General features: G+C 37.8%; 1 protein-coding gene across 27 annotated transcripts in view; it reads left to right on the forward strand.

The window, feature by feature from the left end:
* GLIS3 (GLIS family zinc finger 3) overlaps positions 1 to 14,006 on the forward strand; it is a 674,355-nt gene that overhangs the window by 356,506 nt on the left and 303,843 nt on the right. The gene's annotated exons all lie outside the window — the stretch shown is intronic.

Raw genomic sequence — 14,006 nt, forward strand, 5'->3', positions numbered from 1 at the left:
CTTAGAAAATTGATTCCCATTAGGCACCAACTTAAACTTACTGAAATGTGCAGGGCAAAGAAACACACACTGCGCCACCAGCAAAGCTTTAGCTCTTTTCCAAAGTAAATATTCAGTGACTTCCCCTTCCCTGCAATAACTAGGTGAGTATTAGGGTTAGAGTGATGGTTCTGATACTTGGAAAGGAACTCACACTTAGCAACTTGGCTAGTAAAAATGTTGCTGCATGCACCCACGTGCCTGCACACTGCACACTCCAAGGTTGTGAGACTAGTTAATTATTTATAGCCAGCATTAAAACACTCAGGGATACCACAGGAGCAGAACCTGACTGGATCTCCCTGAACTCTAAGGAGAAGAAATTGGGTGAAAATGTATAAAGAGAAAGAACCCAGAGGGGACAGTGCCTTTGGTGTTGAAAGAAGTTGGCATGGTGTCTTTCTCCCCATCTCCCCCTTTCACAGCATCAATCCTGGAACTACCTCTGTTTCTTTGCAAAATTTACTATTTTTGAATAATATGACTCTTAAATGGTTGCACAATCATTTCACACCTAACAGAAACCCTATGGGTTTATAAGCCGGACATCACACTTGGGATCACAGGGTGGCTTTGCACAATCTCAGACAGCTCACTTAACTCTTGAAAAAAGAAGAGCCTGTGTTTTATGTTAGTCCAGATGGACAAGAATATTTCTTTTAAAGTTAAAAATCTGAGAATTGTAGGTATTTCCTGGATATTGAATATGCTGCAGGTCACTTAATGTGTGAAATATATATATGATTTTGAAAAGGAACTTGTTTAGATGGTGGCCCTGTAGCCTAAGTCCCTTCTTTTTGTAGTATGTCTTGATAATAAAGAATCTGGCCTATGTTTGCCATGTTAATGTTTGATGATAGATTTGCCAAGTTGTCGGATTCATGTAAAAGCAAACCAAACAGGTGGTAGTTGTAAGGCAAGTATTAGAAGCACTTTTTCACCGTCCAGTAGGTACTTTTGAAAAGGTTTTAAGAATTTCTGGAGAAATGAAATCGCATTTCTTGTCATTACATTATGCCCCATGTTATGATTTTTCTTAAGGAAAACTTGAAGCTGATACATTGTAAGAATGCCAGGTTATATGACTGAAAAGAGTAATTGCATTCCAGCCAACAAAATCTTACTCTGTCAGTAAGGTTCTGCATTAAAAATGCCAGAAGGAGACAAGCAATTGAAGGCAATCCCATTTACTCTGTTTGGAACACACTGGCCTATTGCAGGCAAGAGAGACATTCAGTCTCTGAAGGAAAACAGTCCAACCTTTTAGTTCTGACTAATCCTGGCTGAAAATAGTTTGCTGGATTTGGCTTTACTGAAATAAACATAAAGGCTTGAATTATCAAAAAAACTTTTTTTTTGCATTGCAAAATTAATTTTTGTGCAATAGGATTTCCCTATTTTCCCACTGTTCCCAGATTTTGAAAAAACATATAACTTTGTAGAGTTGAATTTTGCTAAAGTGCATGATGACTATTAAAAATAGAAATGCTTCAGTGAAAGAATAAGCTGAGAGGTGAATGTTTGCAGGCATCTGCATAGCTTTTCATGATATTATTCAAGATGGCTATGGGAAATGATTGCTCTCTCTCCCCTGGTCTGCCTACTCCCCACTTCTAGATGAAATCTTTGTAAAATTTAGATTGCTAGATTTAATAGCATATCAGATCAAGGCCCACAAAGCATTAAATTACATGTTATAGTGCAAATGTATTAGTACAGGGTTTCTTGGGGGCTGACTAATGTTGTAGCTCTCATCTTGGGACTATATATTTTTAGCAGGGAGACATCCATTTTCCTATAAAACATACATATCATGAACATTCTGTCTTCTGAAAACTGTTATGTTGCTACATGTCATCTGGTTGATTTGTAAGGTTGTAGTTAACTGGTAGCAAATAATTTTGCTCTGAAAGTTTAGCAGTCCTCTCAAGTTGTAGCCCATGGAAAGAAGACATATTGTGTGTAATGTGGATGCACATCTGAAAAAGATGCATTTTTCTGCCTTTTGCAAAACCAGTCTTTACACTCTCAGAATCCAAACAGAAAGAACTATTAAAACTCATCTGTTTCATCTGTTACTTTTTTAGAAACTGATGGTAGTTGATTCAAAGCTCAAGGTCTTTGCCAAGTAAAATGACCACAGTCTTCTTTTGGAGACATGAAGTGATCTTTGGGTTTTTGTGGCTGTGTCACATGCTGCAAAGACTAGGAGTAATTTAAATTAAAAGGCCTAGTCCACTTTTGTTTTACTTATGTTTAACTGCTATTAATTTTCTGTGGACCATAGTTAGAGTTAGTCATCATTTTCGCTCTCTTAGCTTATTGACCCAGGAAAGATGTGATGACCCAGTTGTGTTTGGTGACCATGACTACAGGCAGCCCAATGAGCTTCTGGAAGTCATGGTAAAAGGAGGGTGTGTGAAAGGGCTATTCAGTGACAGCCTGCTTACAGTAAGAGGCTACCACTGGTGTCCTCCCTTGATGCCAAATTCCATTTCATGCATGGGAGAACACATTCTCAGAGTCTCTGACTGTAACTCCTCAGCCTTACCCAGAACTCTGGGATTTAGATCACTCAGGACTTTAGGTGGCAGAACTGGGGGAGGATTGCTAATTTATTACTCGGTTAACTTACTGGAAGAAGAGAATGGTTTCTTTTCTCTTTCCCACCCAAACAACTCCACCCTTCTGTAGATCTCATTCTTACTGCTTCTCTGAAAAGTCAAACCAGCTGCTCTCTTTTCAATCTTGGCCTTGATTACAAAGATATTCCCAGCCAATGGCAAAGTGCTGGAGGGGTAAAGGCCTTAGTAGGCAGACAAACAGACCTCAGTTAAATCAGAAACTGGAATATGGCAATATTATATTAAAAAATACTGGAGTCCATTTACTTTTGTCTATTAATACAGCAACTTATAGGTGTGATATTATTCTATTTAGACCTTCCTGAGCTTAGACCACCCTTAACATTGATGAATCTCAGAATTATCAAAACTTTTGAGCATTTCCAGGTATAACTTTGCTGAATTCAATTTTTTTTTTCCTGAGATGATAAAGTTTCAAATTCTCAAGTCAGCGCAAGTAAGGAAGCCTTATAATTAGTTTCTTTCCCAAATCCCTGTTTCATGTTGGTTAAAGGACAACATAAAGTACAGTCCAAAACTATAGATGTACACTGTGTGCTGTGCTTAGTTGCTCAGTGTCTGACTCTTTGCAATCCCGTGGATGGTAGCCTGCCAGGCTTCTCTGTCCATGGGGATTCTCCAGGCAAGAATACTGGTGTGGGTTACCATGCCCTCCTCCAGGGGATCTTCCCCAACCCAGAAATGGAACCCAGGTCTCCTGCATTGCAGGCAGCTTCTTTACCATCTGAGCCTCCAAGGAAGCCCAGGAATCCTGGAGTGGGGAGCCTGTTCTTTCTCCAGGGCCTCTTCCCAACTCAGGAATCGAACTAGGGTTTCCTACATTGCAAGCAGATTCTTTACCAGCTGAGCTACCAGGGAAGCCCATAGATGTACACTAACCATCCCTAATGATAGCTATGGTAAGTGTTCCAACAGAGTGCTCACTGAGATTGTTTTTACCATAGTAGGTCTTTTTGCCATTAAATTGAAGAGTGTGCAGCACCTAGATAGCACTCCCAGGAAGATGTGCTCTGAATGAGGCCAAGTACACTCTGTCTGCTAGTACTTCTCATGAGAAAGCCTATCTGATCAGAGCAAAGTGAGCAGAGGGACAGGGTTCCACTGCGAGGATCAGAAACACTGATCCTGGCCTTTATACACAATAGAAAGCAGTGGTGCTGGGAGGTTAGGGAGTGTTAATAAGGGAATTAGGGGGAATGTGGGTCGCCACTTAAATTTTGCTTATTTTTCCTGGATGAATTTTATCCAATAGCAAAAAGGAATTTTGCAAAACTTTTACCCACCCACAGATTTTCACGAAAATGTCACTGACCAAAGACAGCTTTGAATCTTGTATGAATTGACTCATTTCTCCAACAGGCATTTTGCCTGGCAAAATTCAGAGTATTTGCTTTGGCTTGACTATTGGGTCATTTGCTTTTTAAGTAACATTGGATTATGGAATACAAGAAAATAAATACAGAGCTGGGGCCATGTCCCCATTCCTCTTTTATGGCCTGATTTATGGGTTTATGAGCCAGCTTTAGCCATGTAAGACATTTCTTGAGGAAAAGTAAATTCATTGTAAAATGTGGAAGAAGGTTTCTTCCTCCTACATCCTTTATTATTTTGATAAGATTTAGCATTGATGTGGTGACCACAAATTAACTGAACAGAAGGAACCTCAGAAAAATATCATCTAAGCATAACTATTAGTTATCACTCCATAGTCTTCATATTGGCAACAGTTAATAAGTTCTCATAGTGTCACATGTTGGAGAATATGGAGAAGGGAATGTTTTAACATTACTAGTGAGAGTAAATTAGTCTAACCATTTTGGGGAAAAAATTGTGAATATCTAGCAAACATGAAGTTGAGAATATATAACAAAACTCTAAGTATCTTCCCTGGAGCAACCTTTGGTGGCAGGAAGACATACAAAGAGGTTTTTATTATACCTTTGTTTTTTTAAAAAATTATAAATGACTTATCTGTCCATAGATAAGGTACATCAGTAAACTGTGGTTTATTCCTAATGAAATAATATGAAGAAATTTAAAATTAATGTACTGTATATAAAACAATATATCTATATATTGATATATATATTGATAATATATATATATTGATAGATAGCATGGATAAATAGATAACAATATTAAATGAAACAATTATATGCAAGAGGGTATATACAGTGTAATACAATTTATGTATATTTAAACATATGCTCGGAGCAGGCAATGGCACCCCACTCCAGTACTCTTGCCTGGGAAAATCTCATGGGCGGAGGAGCCTGGTAGGCTGCAGTCCATGGGGTCGTGAAGAGTCGGACATGACTGAGCAACTTCACTTTCACTTTTCACTTTCATGCATTGGAGGAGAACATGGCGACCCACTCCAGTGTTCTTGCCTGGAGAATCCCAGGGACGACGGAGCCTAGTGGGCTGCTGTCTATGGGGTCGCACAGAGTCTGACATGACTGAAGCAACTTAGCAGCAGCAGCAGCGTACATATGCTAAGCAGTATTATATAGTTGTTGTAGATACATAGATACATAATTACTTAATACGTAATACATAATACAATGAAATCATCTAGGCAGGATAACTTTAGGATAGTGGATACTTCTAGAGACAAAAGAAATAGGAATATATGGGATGTAGGAATTTTGCTTTATCTTTTATCCACAGAACGACAGAAATGAAACAAAGATGGCAAAGTATTAAAATTATTTTAACTTGTTGGTGGTAATACAGGTGTCATAGGTATCTTATAATATTCTCTATGTGTTGCTGCTCATTTGAAATATTTTACAACTATAAATATAAATTTTTATCTAAAAAGAAAAGAAAATCAATGGGTATAACAGTCTAACTCTGTTGCATACATAACAGTTTTTAAGATGAGGAGAAAAAAAACTAGGAAAATTAAGTGATTTTTCTAAGACTAATAGGTTGTTTGGTCATTGTCTACTTATACAAAGGAGGTGGTTTTCCACCTTGACTGACATTTGAATTACCTGAAAAGATTTATGAAATACCCATACCTTGATCCTACCCCCAGAGTCTGTGATGTAATTGGTCGGGGGTGTAGCTTTCCAGGTGATTCTAAAGTACAGAAGGGTGAGAATCAGTGCTCTAAAAGCTTCCACATTCTGACATTGAACTCAAGAGAGATGAAAGCCTACCCTGTCATCTCAGGTAAGGTGTAGGGAGGCACTGTTTAATAGAAAGTACATTTTCATTATCATTAATGCCCTGACAATGATTAGGGTACTTTTGTGTTCCCTTGGAATAAAATTCAAGACGAGATAAGATTACAGTGTAGCTCTGGTAGTGACAGAAGGCTTTCAACTGAGTGTCCGTTTCGTATTCAGAGTATTCTCTCTCTATAATTAATAGTCAGTTAAAGATTGAGATGAGACTGTGCTGAGTAATGAATGTCATTGCCACCTCTTTGCCTCTTGAGTTAAAAGTGGAACTGACAAATTTGTCACATTATTCCCATTTGTAAAGGTAAGATAGAGTGTTTTTCCTTCCCACTACCATGCATGCAGCCTTTCTGCTTTTAATATAAAATGATATTCAAAACATTTTTGCTACTATGGATGTTTCTGAAGAGTTGGTAAATTACCAAAATATTGAATTTTTCCTTTTAGCAAATCTGCCTGATATGATTAAATAAATAAAATTATCGTTAATATCCTCTTTGTCTCTTGAGGCCGAAATACCACCAGTGAAACATCTGGTAAAGATCAGAGAGAGGATAGTTTCCAAATCATATCCCATAAGGCATCAGACTGTCAAATATTTAATGCAAACTCAATGATTTAAAAAGATACAACTAAACGACAAGATTATTTCCCAGCAAGTTTACATAAGAAAGAGATACCACCATATTTATCTGTGTATGTACATATCCAACATAGTGTAGACACATATATGTCACCATAAATTATAAACCCATTAGTATAGGTAAAAACAAAACCACAGAAATGCTCATCAGATGGGGCATTGACCACAGTTTATAAGGCATCTGTCAAATTGGATTTTACATCCCCAAACACAGTTTAGAAAGCTTCCATTTGGTAGTGGTTTGATTTTATTTTCCTTTGGAAGGTATTTAATCCGCTTTACCTGAGGAACTGGCCTTTCATGAACTTTGCCCTGAAAATAAATTCATAGCAGATTTGGGCAAACGTTTCACAGCAAGTCACGGTTTATGTTTGCTTGCCCTGCGCTTCTAGTATTAATGAAAAGCAACAGATAATGAGAGAAACTTAAGAGGCTAAATATTTGAGGCTTTATCCTCATTAAGCAAAATCATTAACTACATGGTGCTTAATGTTCCTTTTAGTTCATATTTGTTTTGTGGTTTTCCTCTAATTTCATGCTCTGAAATACTGTTTTTAAAATTAGGAAAAATTATGGTAATCTTTTCCTAAGTGATATGATTAAGGAAATATATTTCAGATCTTTTGAGGTTTATTCATATGTAGATTTTAAAACGTGTTTTTCTTAGTTTCAGTATGAAAAATTAGTTTGGCAATTTTTTAGGAATGTTTTTTGTGACCTTTGGAATATTTCTTGATGACCTTTGCTTTGAGTGGTTGTGTTGATGTCTTTGACTCCAAATACAATTCAAGTATGTAGAGTGAAAGACTGCGGTTATGCTTCCATAAAAGAAGTGGTCTGATTCTCTTTGGTGCTTCAAAAGTGTTTTGTTCAATCTTTGGGTAGAATGATATGGAAAAGAGATTTTTTTTTTCTAGGCAGATTTATTAGTTTCTATTGCAATTACTGAATCAGGGCTTCTGTACTATCAATGAGACAATGAATGTTGTAATCTTGGGCAGTGGATATATAGCTGGCAAACACAAAACCTGGGTGAGCAGGCTCAATTTTCCATTTACTCCAACTATGGGCAGCCTCAACCAGAGAGGAGATTGGTTGGTTTGGTTAGGTGTCATCACTTGTATGGGAGGTTGGTTTAGATAGAAATTTGATGAGAAAATGGAATGAAACCTGTGTGTTCTTATTTTGCAGCACACTATTTTTATTTTCTTGGGTCATGGATCCTAGATTTGAGTACAGAGAACAACTAATACTTCTGGATTTTGAAGAATTAAAAATGATTAATTTGAAAAGTTATTGAGAAACTAGAAAATGAGATGACCTAGTTCTGGGCAGACGGGGCAATGTGCATGAGTAATTGAACTTAGTGTGAGCATATAGTTTATTATTCAAACTGGGACATTTTTGAAAGTAAAGGGATTCTCTTTCCCTGGAATATTGGTGTAAACCAGGCTTGTCCTGGGAAAACCAGGATGTATGGTTGTCCTACCCAAATAGTATATGCACTGATGTGTCCACCCAACCAGTGCATGCTCGTTCACTCATTGGATCACTCAGTACAAGCCATGTACCATGCCCGGTTCTGGAAGCTGGAAGTGGGTAGGTATAGAAATAATGGGACATTCTTTTAAGGAGATCATAGCGGTGACAGCTATGAAAATAGTTGTTTACACAGTAATGAAAACAAGGGCTCTGATTGAAGTCTGTGCAAGTTGTTTTAATGGGAAAACAGGGAAAGAAGCTTCCAACTATGTAGAGTCTTAAAAGAGGTGACTGCATCTTGAAAGAAGACAGTGATTCCTGCAGAGAAAAGGAAGGAAGCCATTCAAGTGGAGGACCACAATATGTGATAACTCGGGGGTGTCAAAGAGTCCAGGAAAGAAACATTTCCTCGTTAGTTCGATGGTCCAAGACTAGGTAGGAATGGGAAGGGAGGCTTGAAACTTACTTTGAACTAATAACGAAGGACTTTTGCTATCAAACACTGGTAATATTTTGAAAATTAGAAGAAATTATACACCTAGTTAATACGAATGCAAAATTGGTTAAAACAAAAATCTTCAAAACCAGCATCACTAAGGTATGAAGCACTCCGCTTTAGCGCATGTGAAATGAAACTTTGACTTCCCTCCAAACCATCTCATTGTCTTGTAAAGTTTATAGTTTCATTCTTCATTAAAACATATCTCTTGTTAGCTCTAATATGAAACACAAAGTTTTCTTTTGCCAAGTGATCAGCCAGAGAAACTGATACATGGAGACAAACATAAAAGTATTTTCTGTGGTGGACTTTAAAGAAAAAAAAAAAAAAACCTGAGGAAGACTAGGGACCAAGGGCTATTTGATAAGTTATGTAGAATGACTGAGATATGGACAGAGACCGTATACATTATCTTGTCTATGAGTAGCCTTCCATTCGTTAAATAATTTCCTTTTATAATCTGTAAAGAGAGTAAAGTACTGTTAAGCACTTTGGTTGGACTGGTACTCATCACATTGAGCTTGTCAGCCCTTTCCCAATTTCCCTCCACCTTCTGACTACTAAGATTTGCCTCGGAATTTTTTTCTGCTCTGACTGAATTAATACAGAGGAGAGCTAAACGTTTGAGATGGCTAGAGGAATGCACATTAAGTTAGTTCTCATCAAAATAGCACCCATTCCTGGCGATTCAATCTGGAGCACCTTAGGTCTTCATGCCTCTCTAAACTGGGGAAGGCAGAGTGGAAGGAGAGCCTGGCCTTTTGTCACTTGAGCTTCCTACACTAGAAGCACTCACCTCTTCTGGGGCTTGAGCATCCCAAGGTCAGGCCATTTGCCTGTGTGACCAGAGAGCCAACCTGGAGACTTAGATGTCCAGAGTGTTGCAGTAGAGCTTCTCACTGATCTTGTTCTTAAAATTACCAAGCTTGTGCAGAACTTGTGCAGAACAGGCTTGTGCAGAACAATTTCTTTTCTCTCTCTCTCTTTTTTAAGCATGCTTTTTAAAAAAATGCTTTAATTTTTAAGCTGGGGTATGGATGTTGGTCCTGGTAAGCTCATCCTTTGATGAGAAATATTGCTACCACCGTTTTCTGCCACTTCTGCCTTCCATTCCCAGTCACAGTTTCTAGTGTGAAACCACCAAATGGTGCTTTGTTAGCCAAGAGAATGGATTTGAGGGTGGAAGAGCAGTTGTAATGAAGGGAAAATGGGGGACCCCACCTTAAACAAAATTCTGAAATGAAAATTTGTCTTCCATTACATCTGTGATGGCTCTTACTGTATCTTTCCCTCCGAATTTTCATGCTGCCTTAGGGCCCCATGCTTTTGCTCCTTATTTTTTCCCTCCATCTATTCAAGGCTTGCTTTTGGGGAAGAACTTCATCAGAAATAAAAATCATTACGTATAAATGGTGAATGACTGAGAAAAGGTTCAATGCACTGGCTTCCCAAGGGGTAGCTACTATTTTCACTAGGAAGAAAGTGTTAAACCTCTCCCTTAGAAACTCCTTCGGAGAAATGAAAAGGGAAAGAAAATTTGTGTTACAAATTCTGAGTTACTGGATTACTTTAATCTTCACTATAGCCCTCAGAGTGAAGTAATTTTTGAGTCTGAGACTCATATTTTCTTCTTTTTAACTATGTATTCAAAGATCTTTATTCATCTTGAAGTCCTACCCATAGCACCTGGCTCAATGATTAGAATAACGTATAGTAGTTCTCAAATATATATACATACATATCTATCTACTTATCAAGCAATCAACTTATCTATTTATTTATATCTGAGTGTATATGTAGATATATATGTATATACATATATGTGTATGTGTATCTTTTTGGAGTCAGGTGATGGATACATGAAGGTTATTATTATTCTATTGTTTCTACTTGTGAAAAGATTTGAAAATTTCCCTAATAAGTTAAAAATAAGCAAATAAAGTCTTTGAGTTAACTTCTAGGAAAGAAAAGGAGAGTTTGTTCCTTCCAGCACCTCAGAAAATGTTGCCAGCCATTTTTTTCCTTAGGTATCCTATGTTCTGATCTGAAAGCAAATGAATTTTTTCCATTTCTCTTAAAGACCTCTGAAATAATTTTGTTTAAAAATGAGATGAGTGATTCTCTTTAGCAAGAGTATGATATTTGAAAAGCAAATGATAGCAAGGAAGTGTTACTGGAATATATTAAGATAATCTAACTTCTGCAATAGACAGCCCCAAATCTCAGTGGCTTGGTACAATAAAGGTTTATTTCTGGTGCATGTTATAAAACAGCTTGCTCCTCGTGATTGTACAGCATCCTTCTATCTAACAGCTTTGCAGTCTGAGTCTATGTTGAAAGAACATGCTGAGAATTGTGCAGAAGTTTTGGAAGCTAGATCTGCAAAGGACATATTTCACTTCTTCCTGCATCCCATTGCCCAAACTCAATCACATGACCTCAGCTAACTTCAAGGGAGGTTGGCAAGTGTGGTCCTTATGTGTGCACAGGAGGACATTAAACACAGAACACTGTATCTGCAGCAGGGAATTAGACATCCCTCTCCTGCTTCACCGCTAACTTATCCATGCTCTCTGTATCCCTTTGAAAAGAAGCAACATTCAAGTCTTGATCTCTGAGTTTTTCTTAACAGCCAACTTATCTCATCAATGCAGTTTTGTAAAAGATCATTTCTTTTTTCTTATCAGTACTGGTTTCTATAACTTGCTTTTCAACTTACTAAATCTTTCCCAGCCCAACCATTTTTTTCTTATTTACTCTCCAAGGATTCCATTGCCATACAGTCACCACTGCTGGGAAAACTTTTGTTATCTCAAGTGAATTACTCAGTTTTTCCCACCTTGTCCAAATTACATGTTCTTGGTGCATAATTCCCCACTGCTCATCATCTTTCTAAGTCATGATGATGTGTGATGTCTTTATGTCCCACAGGCACTCACCCTTGAGGGAAATCTGCTCATTATCAAGGGCAAGGTCATAATGAATCACAGAGAGATACACCATTTTGAACAGAAATGTGGTGTGAAGGGCTATTTTACTAAGACCCTGAAATGCAATATTCCCCAACTGTTCGTAAAATAACTTATTTGATACACACAGTGTGGTCATAAATGCTCTTCTCTTCTCTGTATGCTTGCTTTTGGTCATGAACTGGCACACACAAAAGGAAAAAATGACAATGTGCCTCTATGGATACTTTTGGTCCATTTCCACAAATATATTCAAACAAAATGAAATTGCCTGGCTCTTTATAATAGGTCCTTTAGTGTGTTTAAGCTCACAAAATTACCCCCAAGGATGACAAATTGTAAACATCATGCAATACCACAGCCCTGGTTCAAGGCCTGTCTCAGTGTTCTGCCGACATTCACTCTTCCTAGAGACGTTTAAAGTGTTTTAGAAAAACAAAGCTAGGCAAACAAGCTTATCAAGAAAAACAATTAAAAAAAAAATCATTGATTCTAATTAGGCAGCGTCACATATACAGAAACAAAGCTGCTTTTGTGTAGTGAAGTGTGTACCTGTTCTCTGAAACACATGGAGTGCTTTCCAGTGGCTTTAGATAGTCAAGCTGACAAAGTTTCAGGGCCCTGACCTTTTGGCCCATCACAAGCAATGCAGCTGCATTTGTCAAAACTTGTTGAAGGTGTTGGTGGGAGGTGTGCTGGGATACAAGTATGAGACAGGTGCTGTTTTTTTCTGAAAGTTCCAAATTACATGATAAATTGAGATGGGAAGTATTTAGGTTCTTGAGGCAAGGACTGAGTTTGCAGCAATTATCTCTAGTTGTTCCTGTAGCAAGTATTTCCCCCAACAACTCAGTGCATTGACGCACCGCTGGTAAGGACTCCAGCAACTCGGGCTGTCTGGGTCTTCCTGATCTTTGTCAATCGTGTGTCCTGGGAAGATCATCTTTAGATTATAACCCTGGTTTCTTACTATGCTCATGGAATGGGGTCTTTATGAGGAACTAGGCAAGAAGGAGCCATATCTTCTGAGCAGATAATGGAGAAATCACTCTAACTGCTTTCTCCATTGAGGTAGTAAATCAGAATCAACAGCTGTGTTATTGTCACTTCTCTTGAATTTAGAACTTCAGAAAAATGAATTTCACTAGACCACAGGGTCAGGAACATAGACCTCAGTAGATCAATGGGCAATTTAGTTCAAAATTAAGAGTACATATTGACCATTTGCCGTGTCAATGATTTATTTTTAAGGAGGAGTTTCATAAAAACATTTTTAGTTGCCTGATTGTACATTTCCTTGGAAGACTGTCTTGCTAATTACCATCAGGGAGTAATAATGGTTCCTGCTGCCCTCCAGCCAAAAAGCCCATTGTGTTCTGAAGGAATGATGCTGCCAAGTGTCTTGACAGGTTCCTGCTGCACTTGTCAAACAGGTGTGCCTGGGAGTGAAATTTTGAAGTTGGATTCTCACTTAGCCAAGATTAGAATAGGTTTAATTGAAGATGTCTGGAATGGGGGCAATTTAGAATTCTTAAATACAGAATGCATACATTTCTAAAAAACATTGTACTGACCATTTCTAAATTATTTGATTTCATCCTTTATTTTTACTAACATAGACATCATATAAAATTCAAATGATCATAATATAAAAGAAAATTATTTTAATATGGAAAATGTCATAACGTTGTTTGTGTGATTTTTTCACTTAAAAATCTTTGCATTTTGATTTATGTTTATATTTTAATACTGAGTCATTCATCTAATTGTAGGTATGCATGCTCTCTGTGTGGTCTCCAAAAGTGACCCTCAGGTATAAGACAAAAAGGTTTCCCATGACTGTTTCTATTTCACTCATTCAACTATTGAGCAACTGAGCAACTATTTCATAACAAACAATCTTCTAGGACCTAGAGATATAGCAATGAACAGGTCAGACCTCACACTCCCTGTCCTCTTAGAGGTCTAGAGGGAAAGATAGTAAATAATGCAGATACCTGGGGGAAGAAGGTTTCACACTGAGAGAACAGCAAGTGTAAAGGCTTTGAGGCAGTAGTGTTGACCTGGTGTTTTCTAGAAACGTCAAGGGGTCCAAGGTGGCTGGAATGGAATGAACAAGGATGAAAGAGAAAAGGAATTCAGGGGGAAAATGGGATCTAGATTGTTTAGGGCCTGTGGGCCATGAAAGGATAGTTTTGAGGAGAGGGACGATATGATTTATTTTTTGTTTTGGTGTAATTGTTGAATGCTGAATGGAGTGTGTATTGAGGAACAACAAGGACTAGAAGCAGAAAGACCAAACCTCCATAACTGGGATCATTGCGATAGCCTTCTCTCTGGTCTTCTAGCTCATGTTCAGTGGTAGAAGTTAGGATAATCAGTTGATTTCTCAACAGATTGGATATGAGATGTAGGAGACAGAAGTGTCAGCAGTGGCTCCAAGATTTGGAGTCTGGGAGGATGGGAATTACCTTTAACTGATGGTAGGAGGTTTGGGAGAAAAGAGTTTGGTTTAAGAATTGTTAAGTTTGAGGAGCC

Source organism: Giraffa tippelskirchi, chromosome 1, assembly GCF_054371585.1.
Source record: "Giraffa tippelskirchi isolate mGirTip1 chromosome 1, T2T-mGirTip1v1.2.pri, whole genome shotgun sequence".
Taxonomy (NCBI): Eukaryota; Metazoa; Chordata; class Mammalia; order Artiodactyla; family Giraffidae; genus Giraffa; species Giraffa tippelskirchi.